Source organism: Ambystoma mexicanum, chromosome 4q (genome assembly GCF_040938575.1).
Source record: "Ambystoma mexicanum isolate Mex_15411 chromosome 4q, UKY_AmexF1_1, whole genome shotgun sequence".
Lineage (NCBI taxonomy): Eukaryota > Metazoa > Chordata > Amphibia > Caudata > Ambystomatidae > Ambystoma > Ambystoma mexicanum.
In genome coordinates this window covers 283,421,365-283,446,981 of record NC_090928.1, presented here as the reverse complement: position 1 = coordinate 283,446,981, position 25,617 = coordinate 283,421,365, and positions in this window count along the sequence as shown.

Here is a 25,617-nt window from a genome sequence, read left to right as displayed (position 1 = left end):
TGAGCAAGGTGAAGGCGAGTAAAGCAGAAAGCATGACAAGACAGCTACCAAGTGGCAGTTCAAATGATGGAGAAAGGTTGTGGAAGTCGAGAGGGTGGCAAGGAGAGAAGTGACCTTGCCCTTTTGGCCTCAGGCCTATGGAACCTTTGTCAGGGAAAGACAGCAAACAATAGCATCACTGTCCTGCAGCAGATGTGAATGGTACACAGGGCAAGCTTATGCTGACAAGGCGAAGCAGAGGAGACTCCCACGCCCATGGTACCGGCTTTGACTCCAGAGAAGCTGAAAGCCAAGTGGTTCATCACAGCCGGTGAGTCGAGGGGAGAATAGATAAGCACCGGGCTGTGTTGAGTGAGAATCGCAAAGTGGCAAGTTTCGAACCAAATCTAATGAACTTTAAAGGAACTGTTGAAAATGTGAGGGAGAGACCAGTTGCAGAGCAAAAGCGGCACAGCGTGAGTGCTAACTCGAGAGATTCTGGTCGAGCCCCACCTTGAGAAACTACAGAAACCAGAAGGCCGTAGGTAGGCCGCCGAAAGACACTCAAAGTGTTCATATGTGATGGTCGAACAAAAACCCTTTACAATTGAAAGCCTTTGATCCGTAAATTGGCTAAAAGCAAGGGAAGTGAGTCCTGAATTGTGAATGAAGGAACGGGACGTGAATCCCGCAAACATTGGAAACCAATAGAAAGTTTTGAAAGGCATTAGTGAACCCAGAAGAGGGATGCTGAAGGCAAGGGATGAAGCCTAAAGGTCCCACAAAAACATAGTGCTAAAGTTAACCCAGAAAAGAGAGATACACTGAACTGTTTCACAAAGACATTAAGAAGCGAAGAGAGGACTGAGTCCCCAAACAAGGGAGGTCTGGGGTGAAGCTGAACTGAACACTGGCAGTCACGAGAGGTACGAACCTGAACAAGGGAGATCCAGGGGTGAAGCCGTCACTCAAGGGCTGGCAGCCGAGAGAGATCCCAGCCCGAGCGAGGGTGATCCAAAGTGTTAAACTATCACCCAAAGTGTAAGAAGAAAAGAATACAAAAAGATGCACAGAAATCCTAACGAGAAAGGGTCAGCCCAGAAGAGGGGTACCTGGGGGTGAAGCCATCACCCACATTGAACTTTGGATTACAATTGAGAATGGTCATCTCAGAAGAGGGGGACCTAGGGGGGAAGCCATCACCCTGGTGAAATTGTAAAAAACGATACAAAGAATGGCCAGCCCAGAAAAGGGGGTCCCAGGGGTGAAACCATCACCCACATTGAACTTTGAAAACAAACTTTAATTTGTTAAAGGAACTTTTGTTGTATTGTTTAAGCACATCAGGCCCCGAAGGCAAGAGACTTTCAGAGGAAACAAGACTTGACCAACGATGGTCCAGAGAACTGCCATTGGAATTGTTTTCTCATGCTGTAGAAGCCCGAGACCATACTGTGCTACAGGCTCCAAGCTCCAACCTTACCCCGTGTTCAAAACGTGCAGAAGGGGGACTTATGCTACTGCCTCCTGACTTATCATTTGAGAACACTTCTTTTCCTTCATGAGACTTAACCCCATACCCTTTGTATTTAGCGCAAGCAGTTGGCAATAGGTTTTCTTAGTATAGACCCTTTTATTTGACATGACACTACTAGGACTGCTTTATTTTCATTTAATGGTCAACACCTGTCTCAATCTCATATTTAGGCATACATTAGGCATTTTTCCAACCTGCATACAAACTTTCATTTGTTCAATAAACACCCTTGAACTTTGATCACTTTTGTCTGTCTTACTTGTGTCACCATGAGTTTCTCACTTATGGTGTCAGAGTGGGATATATTCAACTGCAAAAACAAAGGGGGTCCTGGGAGTTTCTCTACTACCGGCCTATATCCCGGGTTAGAGTCTCAACCAGAGTCTTTAGCTCACAATCCTTTCACAGAAGAGACATTTCCACTGCATATCAGTCTTTGTCCTGCCCAAGGGCAGTCCAACACCGAAATGCCTGGCAATTCTCTTCTGAACAAGAGTACCAACAGCAACCACAGACATGTGTTTCGGCCTGGTTGGCCCTTGTCAGTGAGGTGGAGCTGTGCCTCTCTAAGAACAGTGAGCAAGGGTTCCATGTATGGATTACCGTAGTAATTTACGGTGAAAACCCAAAGCTACTTAATATGCAAAAACAAGGGGGGTTCTGGGAGTTTCTCTACTATCGGCCTATATCCCAGGTTAAAGTCTCAACCTAAGCCTTTAGCTCACCATGCTATAACAGAATAGAAATTTTGAATACATCTTAGTCTTTGTCCTGACAAAAAAATGAAAACCCATGCTAATAATTGTGGTGCAACCAGACGGGGAAAATAGGATAGTCGATCTCCTAGAATTGGACCGGGTGTCCACATTGAAAGAGGTGTTATCCTCTCAGTTAAATATTACATCTGGCCAACAGGGTCTATTCTTCAAGACTCAAGTCTTATTCGATACCCTTCCTCTCGGTTATTATAACCTACAACCATGGGACCAAATAATTCTCAGAGTTTGACCAATTTTCTCTTTCATTAGAACCAGTGCTTTGAATCTCCTCTCTCCGAACCCTTTATATTTCAGGGTAGTCAGTTTTCATCAGTGGTGGGACCCTCTGGGTTACAAACTAATTTATCCCGGTACACTCCTTCGACCGACTCAGAATCAGAGGAACCTTGTCTGAAGGGATAAACTTTTTTTTTCTGATTCAGACACCTCAGGAGAACCTGTTACGCATCCCAAAGAAATGGCTGATCTGCCAATATTATTGGCCAACAAGCGGCCCACCAGATACAGGCTGAAAGTAAACCCCAAGAGGGTTTAACCAAACTAATTGAGTTACAGGCAATACCTTCCCTACCTCAGAGCGTACTTCAACCCTATCTTGAAGGCAAAGATTTGGGAAATTGTTTTCTAAACTTCAAGCGCTTTGCTGAACAATTGGGTTGGGGCGATAACCTTAAAGGCTGTTATCTGGGTGCTCTAGTGAAAGGGGATCTCCAAACTGTCTACCAATTGCTCAACCTTGCACAAGGAGCTTCTTTCCTATCCTTCAAAGAAGGTTTATTGAAAAGGATAGGGCAAACCTGCAATTTTTATCGGCAGAAATTACGAGTCATCACATTAAACCTCGGTGAAAACCCTTTAGAGATGGGTGAACAAATTAAAAATACTGTGGCCCTATGGACTAGTAATAAGACTAGATCAACTGATGGATATGAACACCCTCGAACAATTAACCAACTCATGACCCCCTTTTTTACAAAACGCCGTCCTTTAAATCAGACTACCCTAGCCATGGCCATCGAGACGTTGCAAAACCACTGTGATACGGCTAAACATTTTCACCTAGCCTATTGGGAGGATCAAAGAGATCATAAACCCAACCATCGCCCTCAAACCCAAGGAATAGACACATCAGAGGGATAATTCAAAAACAAGGAAGGGATACAGAGAGAAAGCAAAGAAATCAGGAAAATTGACCTGAAGCCCAAAGTGGATAGTAATAGAGAAGAAGAAAAAGGAAGTAAACCATCCCCTCTGTTTTTCCTATAGAGAAACTGGACACCTAGCTAGACACTGTCCCAAAACATAAAGGAGGAACCTATGGAGATGGGATGTTTGAAGGAAGACGAGTTGGAAGAAGCAGATGAAGGATTTGAAAACTTTAACATCTGTTTATGTCAAACTCCAGCCGAGTTTATAGATGAAAAGGCTTGGGTAAATGGGAAACAGTTATGTGCCCTAAACGACTCGGATTGTAAACAGATGACTATATAGGCTGATTTAAATACAATGAAGGACCTAGATCAAACGGCTTTGGTCCGAGTGACTTGTGTACATGGAGATAAAGAGGTACACCCAAAAATTCCAGTGAGCATTACAATCAGGGGTGAATCCTGTGAAATACCATCAGCCATCATTACAGGGCTCCCTGAGGAAGTTATCTGGGACTAGATTTTCTCATCTTCTCTACACTCTTACAGGAACCTCCATTTGGAGATTTCCTTCCCCAAAGATCTTGGCAAGAAACCTGCACATCCCCAAACTTGCCTGTATGGGACTGGGAAAGTCTAAAATATGCAGAAACCAAAATAGTCCCTGACACCCAGTTCATGGGTTATTGCAAGCAGAGTGATACAACCACTATCCGTCTACCTATGAAACCCAATCAGTGAAATATGCGAGAGTGCATGGATATCTCTCATCCCTGTTCTCTGCCCCGTCCTAACCATAGAAGACCTGACTAAAGAACAGGCATTTCCACCTTGCATAGGGGAAGTATGTGTGAGAAACCTGAAGGTGTATCCCTGCCTAATCCTCGAGGATCGGTCATCCAGGTGGCCAGGACTCAGCCATCGCTATTGGATCCAGTTCCTGGGGGTGGACCAGTGGGGGAGGAACACTTGGATGAAGGGTCCTCGGGGGCGGGATTGGAACGCCGATGGGTGAGACGCAGAATCCTGCTTCCTTTAACACATTTTCCCCGTCTCACGCAGGACATCCCAAACCACTGCTCCCCCTTCTGATTCTAACATTTTAGCAGAACATAAAAGACAACAGACTAATACCCGGGCCGTTTCCCTGACATGTCCCAATACAAGGGTCAGGCAAAGTCAGGCAATTAATCTGAATCACACACACCTGACTCCCCTTTCCCTTCCCCACAGGTATAAAAGGTGGAGCCAGAGAGCGCAGTTCTAGCAAGGTGAAGGCCAATATAGCGGACAGCACGACAAGACGGCTACCAAGCGGCAGTTCAAATGAAGGAGAAAGACAGAGGAAGTTGAGAGGATGGCGACGGGAGTAGTGACCTTGCCCTTTTCGTCTCATGCCCGCAGAACCTTTCTCTGAGAAAGACAACAAACAATATCATCACTGTCCTGCAGCAGATGTGAACTGTACACGGGGCAAACATATGCTGAGAAGGTAGCACAGAGGAGACTCCCATGCCCGTGGTACTGGAATTGACTCCAGGGAAGCCAATAGCCAATCGGTTTATCACAGCTGGTGAGTCGAGGGGAGAATCAATAAGCAGCGGGCTGTATTGAGTGAGAATCGCAAAGTGGCAAGTTTTAAACCAAAGCTAATGAACTTTAAAGGAACCGTTGAAAGTGTGAGGGAGAGACGAATTGCAGAGGAGAAGCAGCACTACGTGGGTGTTAACTCAAGAGACTTGGGTCGAGCCTGTATTGATAAACTACAGAAACCAGAAGGCCATAGGAAGGCCACCAAAAGGAACTCAAAGTGGTCATATGTGAGGGTCGAGCAAAAACCCTTTACAATCGAAAGACTTTGATCTGTAAATTGGCTAAAAGCAAGGGGAGTGAGCCCCAAATTGTGGATGAAGGAAGGGGACATGAATCCCGCCAACATTTGAAACCAGTAGAATGTTTTGAAAGGCAATAGTAAATCCGGAGGTGTTATGCCGTAGGAAAGGGACAAAGTCTAAAGGTTCCACGAAAAGAGAGTGTTAAAGTAAACCCAGAAAAAGGAAATACACTGAACTATTTGACAAAGACATTAAGAAACTAAGAGAGGTCAGAGCCCAAACGAGAGATACAGGGTGAAGCTTTACTCAACACTGGCAGTCAAGAGAGGTACAAATGGCACTTCCTTGTGTTACATGCAGACACCTTTCAGCCTGCCTTACTAGGCCCATTTTCAGTGTGAAGGTTTTGTTATAAAGACTGGTAAGTCATTTATTCAGTGGGCCCTTCAGCTCTGTTGGTTTGGGGCTTTTGACTATACCCCACAGTGTCATGTCACTTCTTAGCAGGGCTGCTATGCCTTCAATGGGACAGAAAGTGCATTTGCCATTACTTTTAATGTAGCAGTATCAGCGCTCAGAAGCATTACATGTGCATGAAGTTCGTCAAAGATTATAAAATAAATGAATGCATCTGTGCCTTATGATGATGATGACAAGGCTTTCTCCCATGAAAGCAAAATTCTGGGGCCAGGTTATAGAACCTTTGCACTGACACAAGCGCAATTCTGATGGTATTAGCACTAGGGCAAAAAATGTTTATTCAGTGGGGTTTTTTTGGCAGCAGGGCAATTTTTGCCCTTTTGGAAAAATGCATTGAAAGAGTGTGCTTTTTTCTCTCTTGAGCAATTTTTGCCCTAGTGCTAATCAGTGTAAAATGACACTTGTTACCCTACAAAACAATTGCAAACACTGTAGCTTTATAGCCATTTTTTGCAGAAAGTGTGCTGTATATTGCATTCAAATACATATTTACATCTTTCTCCTAGTGCAGTGTGTGGTATACCCCTTCAGCTTCACGTTCATGTATATTGCGCAAGCGTGACAATCTAGGCCGGCCAGGAGTGTGGCGTGACCCGTGATTTGTTGCTGAGTTGGGGGGCCCCCTCAGCGTGGCTCGCAGGGGGGCCTCCACATTTTGTGTTACGCCACTGGGTACATCCTAATCTCAATGTGCAATGTCATGTCCAAGGTGAGCGGAGATCAAGAACATACACTACTGTGTTGATAACAACATCCTACCTAGAGCATGTATGCATTACACAATAAGCTATCCGTTTCAGGGTATCTTGAGGGAAGGTAATGTGCATACTGAGTGCATTCAAGCTGAAGTAAAGGACTTTTGCCCAAATCAGGTTCCTCCAAATAATCGTGTCAAGAATTCCACACTAGCCAACCATCCCAGACCCAACACGCACACACCAACACACACACACACACATACACATACACAGGTGTATTATTATCACATTTCCAGACAACACCCTATCTCGCTCCATCTTCATCGCTTAATCTAAATAGTGTGTCCCATTCTAACACAACATAGTTCTATAAGGTAAGGTCTGTGCCATCACCATGGAAAATCCCGATTGAGTCTAAAAATCAAGCTGCGTGTCTCCTAGTCAAGTAGCGCGCCTCCAGGATGGACACTATTTTGCAGATCAGAGCCTCCGGGGTTGATGATCCCAACTACAACTCCTTCCAGCACTTATTGGTTGATTGTTCCACTAGCCACAATGTGTAATTTGTAGTCCTGGTCTGCTACCACTGCGCCAAGCTTCGAACTGATTTAATCAGAGAAGTCAAGAAACAGACTCAGCCTTTGGTTCAAATGATGTTGCCAATTAGGAGACTTTCATATCTGGGTGGATGGTCCTGACTACCATGTACAACTGACGATCCTTGACATGGACTACCTAGAGTTCAAACAGTTCATACAAGATTACACACATGCAGCAGCAGCTCACACCCTCCACCCACTCTTTACCCTTAACAGTAGCATTAGCATTACTGATTGCCAGCCGTTATCCTGGTGTGATGAAGCCCTGATCCACTGACCTATGGCCATCAAATTCCCCTATTCACATATATCAAATGCTTCACCACCCCTACCACTGGCACAGCATCCCGAATAATGTACATTCCTGCATTTTCATCGAAGTATTTCTATAGATGAAGTTCCCTCATGGCTCACTTACATTGGAAATACATTAGACAGACATATGTGGGTTTCTAGTGTTTTAAACACCTTTGCAACTCCCAAATGAGACTGTTTCATGGAATCAATAGATAAAACCACAGCAGATGACTTAGCTTGCACAATCCACAACAAAGATAAACACTCAGTCATGATCAGATTTCAAGGCCAAACTACAGAAGCTGAGAACATTTCAAAAGAACTTTTCAGAACCTACTTGGTGCTTCCCAGCACAGATCCCCAATAGAATCTCAGCAATTGTGCACAAAATCGATGCACTACTTTTACTCAAAGCTCACATATGTTTGATAAAACACTGCAGTGCCAACATCATCCTTTACCTGGATTATCTGAATGCACCTTTCGCTCTGCCCATATTGGGTGTTGTCATCCTACCTTCTGAGGGTGATGTCTCCATGCCATTCAAACGTCTGCTGCAGACATTAGTAACTACAGCGTGGCTAGGCTCAGCATCCTGGCAACCACCTGTCCCAAGCTCAACCTACTGATTCATCGCTCAACTACAGAGAGACCCCATTATGTTGAAAAAACGACATCATAATGTTAAAACAGCGCACCAGAGACGCAGCAAAAGTGGTACACTTTAAAACTACTTGTAATCTTGTCTGAACAGGCAAACAAAATAACACAAAGATCATATCCTAAACTGGAATGTAATTGCCTCCTGCAAGACCATCAGCCCACCTTTCTCACGCGACGACATTGCACTCATGGATAGCAAGGAAAAGGGACACACAGCCCAATACAAGGGCCTCACACGCACACACCAATCTTGCTAAATCTCCCTTCCTGGTTTGATACTGTCTGCCAACCCTTGCTTCTGTATTACTTAAAATGATATGCTGGCATCTATGACACACTATTGAAGAGTACGTTTTGCTTAAACTCTCTGACAACACACCCGCTAAGTGAAGCTGCCATCCTTCCTATATTCCACAACAAATATCCCCTTAAGAATGACAAAGGAATCTGCCCTACGGGTGACCTTTTGCAGTTTTTGCATGGACCTGCTGGCCATATCCTCAGGAGGTATGCAGCCAGCGAGCTCATGTTCTATGAGGACGCCCTGAGGCATTGCAGTCTAAACATTAATAGCAACCACCTCTATCTAAACACATTGTCACACATTGTCCTGCTTCACGGTCAAATGGGCATGTGCCGACCTACAATTCTCGAGTCCAACCAAATGTATGCCCCTGTAGCCAAGGAGTCGTTTTGGAACTTCACAATACAAATCCACAATCCAGATGTGTATTACCTATATCTCCTACCTTCCTCAGCTGTCTCCCATAATCAACTTGCTTCTTCAGGTGTCCAATCCTGGTGATACAAGAGCACCATTTTCTACTGAGGTCCACCAGCCATATCATTACACAACGCAAAGCATGCTCAGAATGGCACAGCCACCATTTGCTCGAGCCTGGAGTATTCCTATTACATATGCACTGCTTCGAACAGAACTTTGAATGCATCAGCTTTCAAAGTTCCCAGAGCAGAGAACTAACTTCAAGATTGCATCCGCCTCTCAAAGCGCAGAATGGTCCAGTACCAAGTTTTCTCACTGCAGTATCGCCACTCCACCAGTTGATTGGACACCTGTGATAAGGATCACACACCTAAGCCGTCAACCACTGGTAGGTGCATTCACTTTTGGGGCCCAATCCACAGGAACCTCCTTCCTCTGCCCCGTCTTGATCCTGACAAACCGACATTCAAAAGAATTGTGGAATACCTCCTGTTGTGGTCTGCCTTTGCAACATTGGCCAGGGCTTAACGTTTTGGAATATTTCCTGTACAGCCCACCAAGTTTCCTATGTCTTCTCCCCACCTTTCCTTTCTGGCAGCATGAGCACTCTTCAAAACACATAAACAAATTAAAGAATAAATACAGGTAATACTTTTGGAGGCATTTTACCAATGCAACCTTTTTAACATGTTTGCCTTAAATACTTACATAAACTACAACTATGTAACTATTTTATTCCACCTGCTAATCTTAAATGTGCTGCCCAGAATCCACACCATTGGATCTTGCATGCATCTCACACCTCCAATTCTAAAGCCTCGTTTTACTACCAGACCACTGTAGTTATAAACAGTAAAACACGAGTCCAGGTGGTGTGCCACATTCGGGGCATTTGGAAGTGGTGTCCAGGCATCACAATGTCATTTTACTTGATGTGACTGCAGACTCCACTCGCCACACACCTCCCCACCACAAATGAATACTTTGATTGCTGACCTTTGCATGGGATGACTATCAAATTAATTAAATATATGAATGATTTTACATCTGGAGCTGTACTGCCAGAAAACACACTATTTTGCAAAAGAGACACATCAAGAATTTCAGGTAGAGATTCAAATCCCTTGCTGCTCCTACACCTCATTGCCTAATTAGCAACACACCCGAGCATTGAATGCATCATAAGTGTCATTCAGGAAGGGTCTAGCCCCATGCACTGGAACGAGATGATTGAGGGACCTGCTGTACACTATGTAATTGCCTGGCCTACTTTTCAAAAGATGGCAGATCACAATAGCTACCTGTAAGCATTTTGGTAAAATGATGTAACATTGTGTAGCCCTATTGGCAGATTGGATCACCTCAGACTAGATACATTCGTTTTCCTTGCCTAAACATCTAGTTACAAATGAGGGAGGAATATAGTATAGCAAAATATACAATGTCCATGTATACAAAAATATTTTAAAATCAATAAAATATTTAAAGATTGTATGGTCAACATATATTTTTTACAAATGTGTCTCCAGTCCGAGCTGCCAATGAGAGACACCCTGGGAAGACGTCAAGCGATTGTATATGTACTTTTATGCGTGATGCCTGGATGATAAACCACATAATGTTTCTGCCTGTGCATTGAAGTGGATGGTCATATTAGTAGTAGAAACCCTTCCTTCATGTTACAATATAGTGCAGCAACAGCCCAACATATATATCCTAATCTTCTTTCGACACAAATGGTTGCATACGAGTTACTCTGCCTCATTGGCTGCTGCCACATTCAGTGGAGTCCTCTATCCCCTATTCCAGATTCAAACGTATCATTGTGGTCAATGAACTACTTCCAGAGATGAAGGATCCCGAGACAATGAGGTGCACAGACTGCATCTTCCAAACATCCCAGAAGTGTTTTGGTCAGGCTGTTGGCAAGAAGAGACAGCACATGTGCTCAACAGCTTCCATAACAATAAGAGAACCAGAAAAGTTTGAGTTTTGAGACCTTTTATTGGACTTACAGAAAATATGCTACAATGGAATAATGCATCAGCTTTCAAAGTCTCGAAGACCATCTTCATCACATGCTAACAAGCACAAGCGAGGAGACAGAAATCTCTTTGAGAGTTTTAAAATCTAGAGCTGGCATGCAAGGTAGGCAATGATGCGATCATCTTATCTAACAGTTGTAAGTCTACATTCAAGAAGCCAAGATTAGCATACACTTTCTGGATGCTACTATTTCTGTGGGAAGCAATGGCCAGCTACAAACAGCTGTATACATGAAACTCACATATAGGAACAAGTACCTACTCAGGGCAAGTTTCATTCAGAGCCAAACATAAACATCTGCAATCTACAGCAAAGCGTTGTGGCACCAAAGTAGATGCTCCAACACGAGGTCAAGGGACAAGCAACTCACTGCACACATCTTGTCTGTAAACTCAAACAGACACATTGGTAGGGAGTTTGAGAACATTCTACAATGCAGAGAACGTATAACTACAGAGCAAGCACCCCTAGTTGTCACCTGTCACCCAACGTTAAAACAACTGATCAGAATTGTTAAGGACCTACCACCAATATTCATCAGGGACAAAGAACAACTGAAATACATTTTCAGTAATCTCCCTTCATGACACGTAAGCAACCAAAAAGCTAGCATGGACCCTGTCCTGGAGTGCATCTCCAATGGATCAAGAACAAAAGAGACATATAATGTACCCACCAAATATGAGGAGATCTAAAACCTGCCAACACATCTGCACTGAATCTGTCATAACAATACCAGCAAACTGAACAATGCAGATCCAAGACACAACTGCAAATCAACCAATATTGTGTACCTCAAACAATGCAATACATGCTTTCAAGGAAAGTATGTTTACCAAGAAATGCACCAAATAATGAACCGACAAAGCCATACCATAAAGCAAAAACACCAGTAGGCTACCGCTTAACAGAAGATGGACACAGGGGTCATTACAAGTCGGGCGGTAAGGGATACCGGGCACCGGTAAGGAGACCGGTGCCGGTAATCCGTTACCGCCCGATTCCGAGGTCCCTTGGAGGGAACCGTAAGGAACATGTGGTCCTACCACTCGTCCCTTACAGGTCTCGCTAAGGGACCAGGGCGCTAATAACGGGCTTGCTTGTCACGAGCCCATTATTAGCGTCCTGCCCATTCCCATTGAGCTCTATGGGGGCTCAAATGGGAATGGGTAATGGTTTGTTCAATGGGGACTTACCGGTCCCTCCATGGTCGGAATGCACCGGTAAGTCCCCATTGAAGAAGACCGGGCTCGGACATGGTATGGGAGGCAGCCATGGTGCTAATAGCACCATGGCTACCGCCCATCTCATAATGACCCCCACAGTCTAAAGAACTGATCAATTTCAATATTGAAGGCAGATTTCCGAACAAAACACACAGAAGAACATGGGAACTGATGTTTTTGAAGCACTTGACATAAACAGCAAACGTTCCAACAGAGATGTAGGTTTCATATCTTGCTCTGGTGAACTCTATAGCGTAGCACACTATGCAGCATACTTTGTCAATACTGCTAATGTGCCCCTCAGTTCATGTAGGTGCCAGTAAATATACTGCTGTGCCAAGATATAAAAGTCCCACCGCAATTGAACATACCTAAAAAAAAACAGACAGATCATTATGCTAGCAGTCTAAAGTGCGTATTGCGATGCAGTATTAAGAGTTAGACCCACTTCAGTCATTCAGTATTTTGTCTTCAGAACAAGCAGCCAGGATTTTTCAACAGTGCAATTCACAATAACACATTCTTGCTCTATCTTGTAAATTCACGTACTTTGAGACATGTTTAGCATGGACATTAATTATATTTTCAATTCTCACATGTGTGGGCATGCACAAAAGACTGGGCTGCTTTAACTTTGAAACTGCAAGCATCTCTTTAAACCTTGCATTATCTCTAACCTCTCTGCAAGTTAATGGTTTTGTAGTGTAGAATTTACAGCTGTAAGATAAGATGATCACTGTATTGCTTCTTGCAACCTGTTGGCATTCACTGCTCTACTGTGTCCCCTGGGTCAGGCTGTGAGGACGGGCAAAGCTCTTACAACCAATATGATGGGTAGCACCATTGTACATCAAATAGCAAAAGCTTTCAGATAGTTAAATCTGGATCCATTGATACATACCTAATCTTTCATGGGACTATCAGCTTGCCTATTTCTCTGGGAGGGGTAAGGGGGTGGGTTAAAATTTCTCTGACTGGAAGATTTTATGTAATGTAAAACAACGTATGGGTTCCAGGTGCAATGTCTCTGATTTTGCTACTGACTATTCATTTCAGCTTTGTGCTGCTAGGCTTTTTTCATGGACACAATTTCCAATTAAACCACCCTTTTGTGGGGAATATGGTAGAATGCCATAAAGAACTTAAAATCCAGCCGGGGCAGATCATTTCCAGCAGAAACCAGAGCTACTAAGAAATTAGCAGGGGGGCTATAGATAGCTACATAGCCCATGTAAGAAAATAAATAAGCTTCAAAAATCGAGTGGTCTGTTGGTTATTTTCCACCACAGATCAAATTGGGAGGCAAAGGAACCTGCAACTGAACATTTTTCTAATGGTCTCAATTTATTAAAGTAAAGACTAAATTCCTCACCTATAGCTACTTCTAATGTAGAGGTTCCTCAATCTAGAAAATAACGACCCTGCTGGATGGCCCTACCACTAACAATGGAAACATTAAGACTTTGGCCCTCATTACGACCCTGGCGGAAAGCGACTGACCGGAGCGCCACAGCGTAAATAGCGTTTCCGCCATTGCACGAAGGAGCAAAGTGCGGCCCATTCCGACCCATCGGGCACGAGCACCACGGCATGGCGTAAGTGCAAAGTCCGCGATGGCGGAAATGACCCCAAAACGGCCCACACCGCCGCCGTACGGCGCCCTAGGTGCAATACCGCCACCCCACTTAGCGGTCACCGTAGTGTGCGCCTACCGGAAAGTACGGTGCCCGGAAATATACGGAAACGGAAGTTAAAACATGGGCCCGGAACGGGAAACATCCCGGCGTACACCTATAAATACACTAAAACCACACAACCACTAAAATCACTACCCTGAAACACACCCCAACCCGTCAACCACCCTAGCGAAACCAAGAAAAATGTGAAAAGTAGCAAAGAAAGCGTGCGACCGCAAGCGGCAGGTCCACTTCTCCCGTGAGGAACTCACCGTGCTAACAGAGACCCTCCAGGAGAATGCTGCCGTCGTCTTCTGCACGCAAATGACCAGGACGGCACTTGCAAACAAGAAGGCCATATGGGCTCTGGTGGCACAGCGGGTAAGTGCGGTGGGGACCGCACCCCGCACCCCACAGCAATGCCGCAAGCGATGGGACGACCTGCGGATACGCGTCTGCAGCATACTCTCTGCCAACCGCAACATTGCCACAGCCACCGGGGGAGGTCCTGAATCACCCATCAAGTTGACCCCCTGGGAAGAAATCTGTGCCTCCACCATCGGAATGGAGAGCATAGAGGGAGTCGGAGGGATGGAGAAAGGAGTGCAGACATCCGAAGATTCAGGTAGGTGGGCCAGATAAAACAATGCCAAATCCACACAGTCCATCCATGTGAAGTACCATGCGTCCACATAGTGCAACAGAAACACATGTCCAGGAGAACGTCCACACACATCGGCCTGATAGCGCACGTTAAAACCCACAATAAATACATAAATAATTAAAAACCCCTAAAACACGCACTACACGTGCAGCAGGCACACCCTAACTGCAGGCTGCCAAACAACTGCACCCTCACTCCACACACGAATCAAAGCACCTCCAAGGCCCCGACCCAAATCACCCTCAGGTACCACCCCAATGCATGTGATACAATGCCATTCCAATTCCCACAGACCCATCAATAACCCTCGCCCTCCTTTACTCCACCACAGGGTCCGATCCAAACGACGAGCTACAGGACACCCCTACCAGCACACCTGCAAAGAGGGCCAAGACCAACGGCCAGAGACCCTCCACCTCAGCTGCACGCATCAAGACACGGCAGCAGCACAAATCAGGTGGCAGCACAGAGGAGGGAACATCAACAGGCACCCCAGCAGCCAGCATGCCCACAACACCACCACCACAGGTCCCCCCAATGGATGCCACAGAAGGCACTGCCTCTGGTGGCAGCAGCACCATAGGTGACACCCCATTGATGGCAGCATGCTCGGACACAGAAAACGGGGATGCCGAAGTCAGATCCATCCATGACCTGTCCCAATCCCCCTGTCTGTCCCATCCTGTACAACATGAGGATACCACGCAGGGGCACCCACAAGACGACGACTGGCCATCCCCCACAAGCCCTGTGGCAAGGCAACATGAGGACAACAGCCCCTCTGTGACACCCCCGCAAATGACCATGGCCCAGCAGAGGCAACAGTCCCTCGACCAGTTGATCGAACAACAGCAGCAACTGGCCACGCTCCTCAAGGACCATGCTGATGAATGTGGGGGCACTAAGGCAGACATAGAAACATCAACTGAGACACTTAGGGCACAAATCGAGAGTAGCACCGAGAGCCTGAGAGTCCAAATGGAGAGTAGCACCGAGAGCCTGAGAGTCCAAATGGAGAGAAGCACCGAGAGCCTGAGGGGGGAACTGCATGCGACGTCCAAGGACGTATGTGCCGAACTTGCCGCAGTGCGCCGTGTGCTCACTGAGCTCTCGCAAACCCTTAGGGACATGCATGGACGTGAGCAGGCAGACACATCATCCGTTGCAAGTTCCGTCCAGGGCAGCCCCCAACGTAGATCTGGAAGGAACCTGCGCTCCACAGGCAGGGGTGCCCCTGATACCCGCAGAGGGGGCATGCAATAGCGACAGCCCACTGACAATGAGCATCTTTGGACACTGGTGTTCGGGGGGGAGGTAGGAGGGTGGAGGGGGTGTGTTGGGCTCACTTGGGTGGCGGGTCGATAGGGTGTTTTACATGATATCACATATGTCATAAAAAGTGCACGATCAACCAATGAGATGTGTGGACATTGATCTTTGTGTACTAGGCCATCATAGGCGTACAGTCCATATTGTGCATGTCCCAGACACACGCAGTGCCACGAGTCCCGTGTCCATGTATCAGCCACCAGGCGTGAGTGCTAGAAGCATACATCAATGAGATGCTGACGAATGTCACGGGCCTCCGGTGCCTCGCAGACTCCATGAGGTGCTGCCACATCCCCACCCTCATCATGACCATCATCAGGTGCTTGCAGTTCTGCGTCAGGGGGCATGGGCACATTTCTACGTACGCACATGTTGTGGAGCATGACACATGCCATCACCATCTTTGCAACCTTCTCATGGCGGTACAGGAGTGCCCAGCCAGACCTGCTGAGGCAGCGGAAACGGCCCTTCAGTAGGCCGAATGCCTGTTCTATGACTACACGGGTACGTGAGTGGGCATGGTTGTAGTCCTCCTCATGCTGGTCCCGTGGGTTCCGGACTGGTGTGAGGAGCCATCTCTTCAGTGGATATCCAGCATCACCTGTATGTGGACGAGAAACGTATGATGTGGAATGCCATTGATACGTACGCACACCCCCCCCCCCTTCCTGCCAGGTCATTGCCAATTCACATACCCCACATCATCATGCATGTAATGAGACTCACCGAGTAGCCAGGATCTGTTCCCTGCGTGTCGCTCCATGTAGCGTGGTATTGTAGAGTTCCTCAAGACCATAGAATCATGGGTTGATCCAGGGAATCGGGCACAACAATGTGTAATGATCCTGTTGGAGTCACACACCATTTGTACATTCAGGGAATGAAATTGTTTTCGGTTGCGGTACTGGGCCTCCATGGCATGTGGGACGACCAATTCAACATGGGTGCAGTCGATGGCACCAATGCAACCCGGTATGCCGGCAAGTGCATGGAATCCCACTTTCGTGTTTGTAATTTCCTGCTCCGAGCGTGGTAGGGAGATGTAGTCGTCTGCGTGCTGCAGGAGGGCATCGAGCACTTGCAATAGTGTCCGTGAGAACAGTGGCTGAGAAATGCCATGCAACTGTCCGACTGTGTGCTGGTAGGTGCCTGTGGCCAGGAAGTGGAGTACAGACACCACCTTCAGTAGGGGTGGGATGGCGGTTGGGCTATCTATCATGCTGACAAGGTCAGCCTGTGTCATGTCCACAATGGCGGCTATGGTGTCCCGGTCCAGACGGTAGAGGGTGTGGATCTGCTCATCAGTGAGGTTGAACGGATGTGCTCGAAGGCGTGGTATTGCGGGCTGCCTGCGTGGTGGTAGTGGCTGTGCTGGTGGGCCTTGCTGGCCCTGCCTTGGCCTCCTCCTCCTCCTGCGTCTCCTCCGTGCGGCTGGTTGTAGTTGGTGTTCGTCTTCTTCTTGGAGTTGGAGCACTTGTAGTGCTATCAGGTCCCCCAGGGCCAACATCGCGAGTCCTGCCGGTAGCATTTCGGTGTGGTTGTGGGAGGAGACTGGCTGTGCAATTTATGTGTTTTCAGGCTGTATGGCCTCCACCTGTGGTGGTTCATTCCACCTGTGCAAACTGCTCTCCCCTTTGGCCGAGCACGTCACGCGCACAACGCTGCAATTCGGGGAATGGTATCTTGCTATTGCTATCATGTATTTGTACCCGATGGCCGTGTAAGATTGGTTGATATGTTCATTCTGCTGTGGTCCCATTGTTTCACATACTATCTGTGCAGTCGCGAACAGACTTGTGAAGGGTCAGTGGAACGTAGTACTCGAGTAACGGTGGGCCCTCATGCATCACTGTACCGAGTTGCAACGACGGGCGGGGCGTCCCATTCGTGGGTGAAGGCAGTTGCCATTTTCACACACAGCCGCACTCGATGGAATAATTAGTGATTTCAAACGGCCACAGATGCCTTTCCGACGTGGTGTTGCAAATGAGGAATTCGAAGGGCGGCGCTTTCGGTTTCCAGCTAGCGGCGAGGAGATGCCCACAGGTCTGACTGCAAATATAACGTTCTATTGTTCAATGTCCTTGAGACAGGGCCCATGGCGAGGGAGCAATGATTGATATGAATAGTTTGGGATGCGCAATAGCTACGTGGGCGATGAGGCCGGCCGTTCCCAAATACATGTTACTTCACAACACTGGAATTACGGGCTGGGGCACTGTGGATTTTGCAGGCTGCATAACGCACAGACTCAATGGATGTTTCTAATGTTATGTGAGTAATTATTCAGGCGTTTTGATCCCGGGATGAGGGAATGATGAATGGATGCATGGGCAGGTGATTTGATACAGAGTTTGCCATGTACAGGGCTTCTTGGGATCTATCCGCCTCCCCTACGCTATGTGATGCAGGGCTGCCATAGTGGGACCATCGTCTATCTGGCCTTGTTGAGCCCTCCCTGTCTCGAGGCACCCTCAGACACTTGTGTCCATGCACGTTAACATTCCCATCTGATGGATTCTGTTTTGACAGACGCATGCACAGGTACACTCGTTTGTGATGGTGTTTGCACCTCGATATAGATGGTTATGAGTCGCAAGTGGTTTTGGGGTGGTGATGATCCTTTTGAGTGGGCTAGCATGCATATGGCTGTGGATTTCGTGTGATCATTGAAGTGAGTTGTTCGGATGTAGTTCTGATGGCCATTCTGTTCTTTTTCTTTTCTTTTGGTTGACAGGTATCTCCTCCCCTTTTGCCACTGCCATCTGTATGCCACTCCTGCAGATGGATTTTACTCCCGACACCTGCTGCTTCGTGTTAATCAGTGGAGCAGCATTACGATCTTATGGGACGATCGCCAATGGCCCACATGCCCTTACGCAGTACTGGTGGCTCGGAGCAACATTTCGGCCTTTCAGCTGGACTAGTGCCTCCCCATTGGGACGGCCCTGCGGTTCTGTGCGCTTCCATGTTGCCTTTTCGTACGTGAATGTGGCTCTGTGTACCATGGGGGAACAGGGCGACACACAAGTAGTGGCTGGTCATTTCTTGCGGATGCAGCCCACAAGGGTGATTAGTGTTTTGGTGTTCATGGCCTGATGGCTGTATGGGCTTGGTGACTTTGATGTGCATAAATTTCTATTCTGATTTGGCCCGTGTAGCGTTTTTCTTTGCAAGTGATGTGGCATATGCCTATTTGGGGGGCGATGTATTGTGAGGAGATCTGCATTGGGTTCCAGCTTCGGGGTTTAGTTGCGTGGTACTGTACTGGGCGCGTTTGCCTACTAAGCCCGTGAGGTCAGGGATGGGGGCTGCCTATATGACAGTTTGAATGTTGTCATGCTCAGGGGCGGGGGATTGGGTTTTGTGTAACAGATGCCGGTCAGCCAGGTGGACTGGTGGAATGATGTGATTTTCGGAATATTGCTGGTCACAGGTGCCTGTGTTTGCGTGCGTTTCTTGGTGGGGGACTGTGGTCATGTCCATTGGGATGGCTTCTGTATTCGTGCCATCTGTGCCCTGCAGCTCCCATTGGCCCCTCTTGTGTTTCTTTTGTTCGTTGGCATGCATGGGTGACTTGTACATTTCAATGGTTGCATTGTGACTTCATTGCACCTACGGGGAGTTGTACTTTGTGGGCAGGGAGCGGTGTACAGGCACTCAGTGGGGCCGTTTACGGTTGATTCGCGATGCCGTACTTCTCGCCATGGCGGAATGGTACATTACGCCATGCCTGATGGCGTTAGGTACATGTCCGCTAGGGTCGGAATTGGCGTACCCTTGCGCCATGGTGGTGTTTGCGGTTTGGCATGGCGCGCGCGTGCTTGGTGCAGTTAGCGTTGGCGTTCACTACGGTGTCGCTAATGGCTTCGTACTTTGCGGTGATGGGTCATAGTCGCACCGAGCGCTATTCGATGGCGGTATTGCATTTCCGCCATCGTTTTTCGATTTCCGCCAGGGTCGTAATGAGGGCCTTTGCCTAGAGAAGTGTTCTTACTCCCCTTTCTTGGCATGTGCTTGTTGGTGTGTGACACCCTCCCCAAATGTTCTCTTGGGCTTTCAGGCCTTACTCTAATCGTACAGTTCAAAAATAAAGTTCAAATGTCTTTTAGTTTATCTCCTGGTTTTCAGGCCTATTCCTGGCCATACAGTTCACAGAAAAGTTTGTTACTCAAGGGTACAATTGGCTCTGCAGATCCTTTAATTCAGGTTCCACCACTCTGGGGTTTTCGCATACTCACTGGTGACCCTTCATCGATTATTGTATTCCAGTTCACCCTCTCACAGTGTTTATCTCACTCTCTGATATCTCGTAACCCCTTGTGGTTTATAGGATTCAGGTTCATCCCCTTGGGGTGGTTCTCCTGCTTTCTGGTCTCTGATAATCCCTTGCAGGCTATTGGGTTCATGTTCAAGCCCTCTGGGCATTTCTCTTGCTGTCAGGTCTCTGGGAACCCCTCGTGGGTTATTGTGTTCAAGTTAACCTCCTCAGGGGTTTGGGGGGGAGGGAGTTCTCTTGCTATTTGATCTCTGTTAACCCACTGCAAGTTATTGGTTTCGGGATGTTTCTCTGGTATGATATAGTCCTAAAATGGCCATCGGACACTTTATCCAATTTCTCATTATTCTCATTATTCATACTCCTTTTTGGACTATTTCCTGGTTTCTAGCATTGGGGTCAGCATTCCAATTGGGCCAACAGAATATTCCATTGTTTTCTCTCCTCGTATGACACATTTACTAAAAACATGAAAAGGCTGCACAATTAAACTCTGAAATGTAAATATTCATTCTAATCTACATAGAATATCATTGAAGTACTTCACTTAAGAGGTTAAACATTCTGTTTCAAAAGTGATATAAATGTTCTGTGATCAATCATCAATCGGTATTAGATATAAACTTTGTATGCTTGACATTTGATATGATGATATGATGATAAGTGTGCTTTTACCAATAACGTCTATTTTTTTTGTCATGTTTAGTGTGGCAGTGGTCTTGTGTATTGAAGTACCCTAGTTATTGATGGCTAGGAATTAATTCAGGGACCAGTATGCTTCATGCAATTGTAGCCTTCTGGTTGGGGGGGTTTCAAGCTCTTTGCAGAAACTAATGTTCTAAACATATATTTGATAACTGGAGCATCGCAAGATGAATATCCAAGAAAAATAACATTCTGAAATTAAACGTTTTGCAGGCAAATGAAATTAAGCCCACTATCCAGCTGAAGGCCACAAGAGACACCTCTGGGAACACCAATCAGGAAGTAATCTGTTCATCACAGCAATACCAGGGAAAAGATCTGAGAGGCTAACCACTGATGGAGTAGGCAATCAAGTGACGAGGATATGTGTCATCGCTTCTGGTGCATGGCTTCACTTTCTGTCTGTAACATCTCTTCCTGTGGCCATTCTGGCATAGTGACATCACTTCCGGTGCTCATCTTAAACCAGTGACATCACTTCTTTCAGCCATCTTAGATCAGTACATCACTTACTGTGGCCATTTTGGATCAGTGACATCACTTCCTGTGGCGATCTTGAGTCGGCCCACTCTTTAGCTGAAGGCAAGAAGAGACTGCTTTGTGAATACCTATCAGGAAGTAATCCCCTCAACCCAGCAACACGAGGGAAATAATCAGAGAGACAAACCACTGATGGACTAAGCAATCAGGTGACGTGAGCGTGTGACCATGTGACATCACTTCTGAACTTCCTAGTGGCGTCCAGTCATGGGTGTCCCAGTTCAGGGCGGTACAGTGAAGTGTAAAGACCAGCCACTGAATGATGGAGGCAATGTACGTTGTTGGCCGAAGACCAATTGCCTCATATGTTTAGTATTAGAAATATAAAGCCATAAGCTTGACTAAAGTGCGGCCATTTTGAATCGATTGAAATAGCCATTTTGTTTTCTAACGTTTGCCTCTTGCTTTCTGTTAAAACTGCTTTGCTGAAAACATATTCTGCTCCACTAGTACATTATTGTTAATGCATAGAGCAAGGCCGCGAGAGACTTGTTGAAACATAACGCAGCAACCCAGACAGAAATGCCCGGTCTCCTCCCTCACAAGTCCTTGGAAGTGAGCAGCGGGGCATTTAATCAGTACACAGGTGCCAGCTAATCTCGCTAATACAGTAGAAATGTTAGAAACAAACATTTAATGGCTTGAATTATGCTCTCCTTTACGGCCCCCCTCTTCCGAGCTCTGTAGAGCCCAGGAGAGCGAGTTGACCCCCAGTACACAAATAGAAACTAGGAGATAGCGAGGCCTGGAATGTGTCTCTCCCCTGCATGCAGCTTTCTTGCAGAGAACAGAAGCAGTGTGTTCTTATAACAAAGTATTGTGTCTGCAGGCTCATGAAATTGCAAACTGTTGCTAAATAAATGTCTAAAGGTGTCATACTTGTCACAATTGTCAATCATCGAACCCAGTTCAAAGGAAATACATTATGGGCGGTATTGAATGTGTCACCACTGATTGTGAGATGCTTGCTTTGTATATATGTAACTGTTGTGCGATTTTTACTCTCTTGTGTCCCCCGGGGTCTGGAAACACACGTCGCGGGGCATGGGACCCAGTTGGCCAACCGTAACTATTTGCTTTGCAATAAACCCTAGCTTTTGGGAATACAACCTCGTGTCTGTCGTATCAGTTCGTGTGTGGTGATTGTGCCTTGTTTCCATACGCGAGGGTCCCCTAGGGGCCCCTTCACTACCTGATGCACCTGTGAGAACCTCTAGCTTGCTTTTTTCTGTGCTGTCTCTCCACACTGCATTACTCACTTATAATGCATTCAAACGTGCACCTTCTGGCACTCCTCCTACTCACCTCTCCCTAAACTTTCTCCAGTCATGCTACATCATCCTCTTTTCCAGACCCTATCATAAAACTCAAATCTAGAAACTGTAGTGGGCTACTCCATCTCTCTTTCACCTACTTGCAACAAACAAAGCCGACGAGCTAACCATATCACCCCTAACACCTCCACTCTCTTCCGCTGAACTCAACGTCTCTACTCTTCCTTATCACATCAACCTAACATTGCACACTGAAATACTCAGGCTGTATGCAAACAAAAAAAAAACTTTATCACTGACTACGTTCACGCAAGCTCTCCTCCCCTAGACCTTCTTGCTATAACTGAAACCTGGATTTCTCCATCTGACACTGCCACTCTCGCAGCCCTACACGACTCCAAACTATCCTTCATTCACTCTCCTGATCTGACTGGCAGAGGTGGAGGGGTCAGGCACCTACCCTTTTCCTGTCTCAATGCCTCACAAATCTCCAATGCCACTGCTCTCCTACCTCTTTTGAATTCACCGTCTCTACTATTGCTCCGCCGCACTTGGTTCACATCATCTCCATATATCACCCCACTGGTCTGTAAGCGATATTCAATCAACACTACAGCTAAGTCAATGCCTAGTCTGGGATGCTGAGGAAAACCCTTATTGATGTATTTTTATATCCAGTTCAGTACTCTGGATGACAACCCTTGTATAACACCCCCATCTTAGAATCCCCCTGACCCCACTGAGCCAAGAAGTAGGTTTGTTTTGCAAATTAAAAGGTTTTTTTGAAAATTTAAACAATATATATCACACTTCTATAAATAAATTGATAATGGATATTACATTTGTGAATATGAGCAGTAATCAGCAAGAGGTAACTATGAATAGGAACAGAAGAACAAGGTGGGAAAGAATGCTTTATATGGTTCAAGGAAACGCAAGGTGGAATAAAAAGCAGTACAGAAATAACTTGTTTTGATTTTAGCAAAAGGTAATATGATCACTTTTTCTTTTGACAATTCACTCCCCCCCTATGCAATACAAGAAATGGAAGGAGAGCACACAGTCTTCAAGAATCCCAACAAATCACACTTTATAATGCAATACACAGTTCCAGTTCTCCCAGCAAGCTTAGGGAAAACAGGGATGAGTTTTAAACACAGGCGAATTACTTTAATGTGGTTTGCAAGGAAGTGAAAAGGTGCTAAAATTGCTTTTAATTCCCTCTAGAGGTTCAGGGTAGGTGATGGCTACTTTATATTAGTTCGGGCTCACTTTAACAATACTCTATGAATGATTAGCAGATTGCAAACAAATTTTAGCAAAGAGAAGCAAAAAGCTGCTGATTTCTACAGATGAAGAAATCGGGCCAAATCGCAAATCGCGGTAAATTTCGCGAGTGCGTGTCTCGCGATTACGGGAATAGGGAGTAGGAAGTCGGTTCTAGGTTCCTTGGAAAGCCTAGATTCTAAGCTTTCAGATGATAGTTAAATTCCGTTGCTAGCCCAAACGGTTCGAGAGATACGGACGATTAAATAAAGGTCGTTTTTCGGATTTAAAGTAAACTCAAAATGACAGGTGACAGCTTGCAGCTGCAGAATTGACAGGTTACAGTTGTGCAGCTTTAAAAATGACAGATGACACGATTTCTAGGAGGCAGTTCTACTTAGGTTAAAATAGTTTGGATTAGATTATTTTAACTAAGAGATTGGTTCTGCACAGTTCTGCTAGGCACTCACAATATAAATTTGAACTAGGCCTCGTCACGGATCTGGTCAACACGTCTGGCTGCGATTCTGTCTGCTCGGTGGGTCAATCAGGCACCGGTTCTGCTCACAGTGATCTGGGTCAGCTCTGCTCTGCTGGTCTAGCCTCTCTGGATTCTGGATGTAACACTGCTTTCTGGCTACTGCTACAGGTTCTTGCAAAAATTCTCGGCAAAACTTCAAACAGCTCGCCCGGCTGTTGAATAGTTTGGTTAGTTTTGAGGCCTGCTAAAGAGGATTCAGCTGGTGGATTCAGGCCTCTCTGCTACAAATTCTGGAGTTAATTTCTGCTACCGGTTCTGGAGATTGATGGATTTGAAGTCTGGATCTCTGGATGTGAAGTCGTCGGTCAGCATGCTCCGCAGCACATGGAATTGAATGTCCCTACCTGTCCCAGCAGTCTCTTTTTATGTGTTTTGAAAATGGGTGTGTGCCTGGGCCTAGCTAAGCCTGCCCTTCTCTACTTGTCATTGGCCCAATTCTCCCCTCTCCCATGATTGGGGGAAGGAAATGGATTGTCATCATGATGAGGTCTGTTTATGGGTCAGAGGATCCTCCCCTTGTCAGATTGCACACAAATCTATTTCTGACCCAAATACATATTTATCTATGTACCATTTTTCTAATATTATAGGTCCAGTTAACATATTTTCTGTAGCACCAAACCATCCGATCCCTGTCTTTGTATGATGTCGTGTCCACTGATGACAGAATTCTTCCCTTTTCATCCAGATAACGACCTCTAAACCTTTCCAGATTTTACACAAATGTGCACCAGGGATATGGGTTACAGATGATAAAGTGTCAGATTTTTAACATGCATACATTTGGAGTGAAACCCTATTTTCCGCTAGCAACCCCCCAGAATACACCACAGGGTCCTAACGCCTCTTAAAATGTTCACAGAAAAATCACAAAAATAATGATATTACTTATATAATTCTGACAAGTCCGCACTATGAGTTATCTATCTTTTTAAAATTATGCTCTGGTCAAAAAGGGGTGTGGCTTCCCACATCACATGGTGAAATAACTGGTTTATCCACTTCCCCCAAGCCAGCTTGTTCACAGAGGCACAGCTGCCCCCCAGTTTCTCCCAAGAGGAAGCTATTTTACGACGCCCCCAATATAACATTTGCCTGAGTCAAGGAAGTTGCATTGTTCTGTCCCTTCCAGTTCCCAGGTGCTCCACCCCTAATCTAATCAGAGAGGTGATCTCCTTTTGGCAAGGGGCAGCAGGATGCAGCTAGGCCTGGGAAGAGTGGCTGTTGATCCAGTTTCAACTCCTGTCGGGGGTAGTTGTCAGGCAGAATCCAGTTTCATTAAGCCAGGTTTCAGCTAAATGTCACTTTAGTTCCCAGTTTAAATCAAAACTT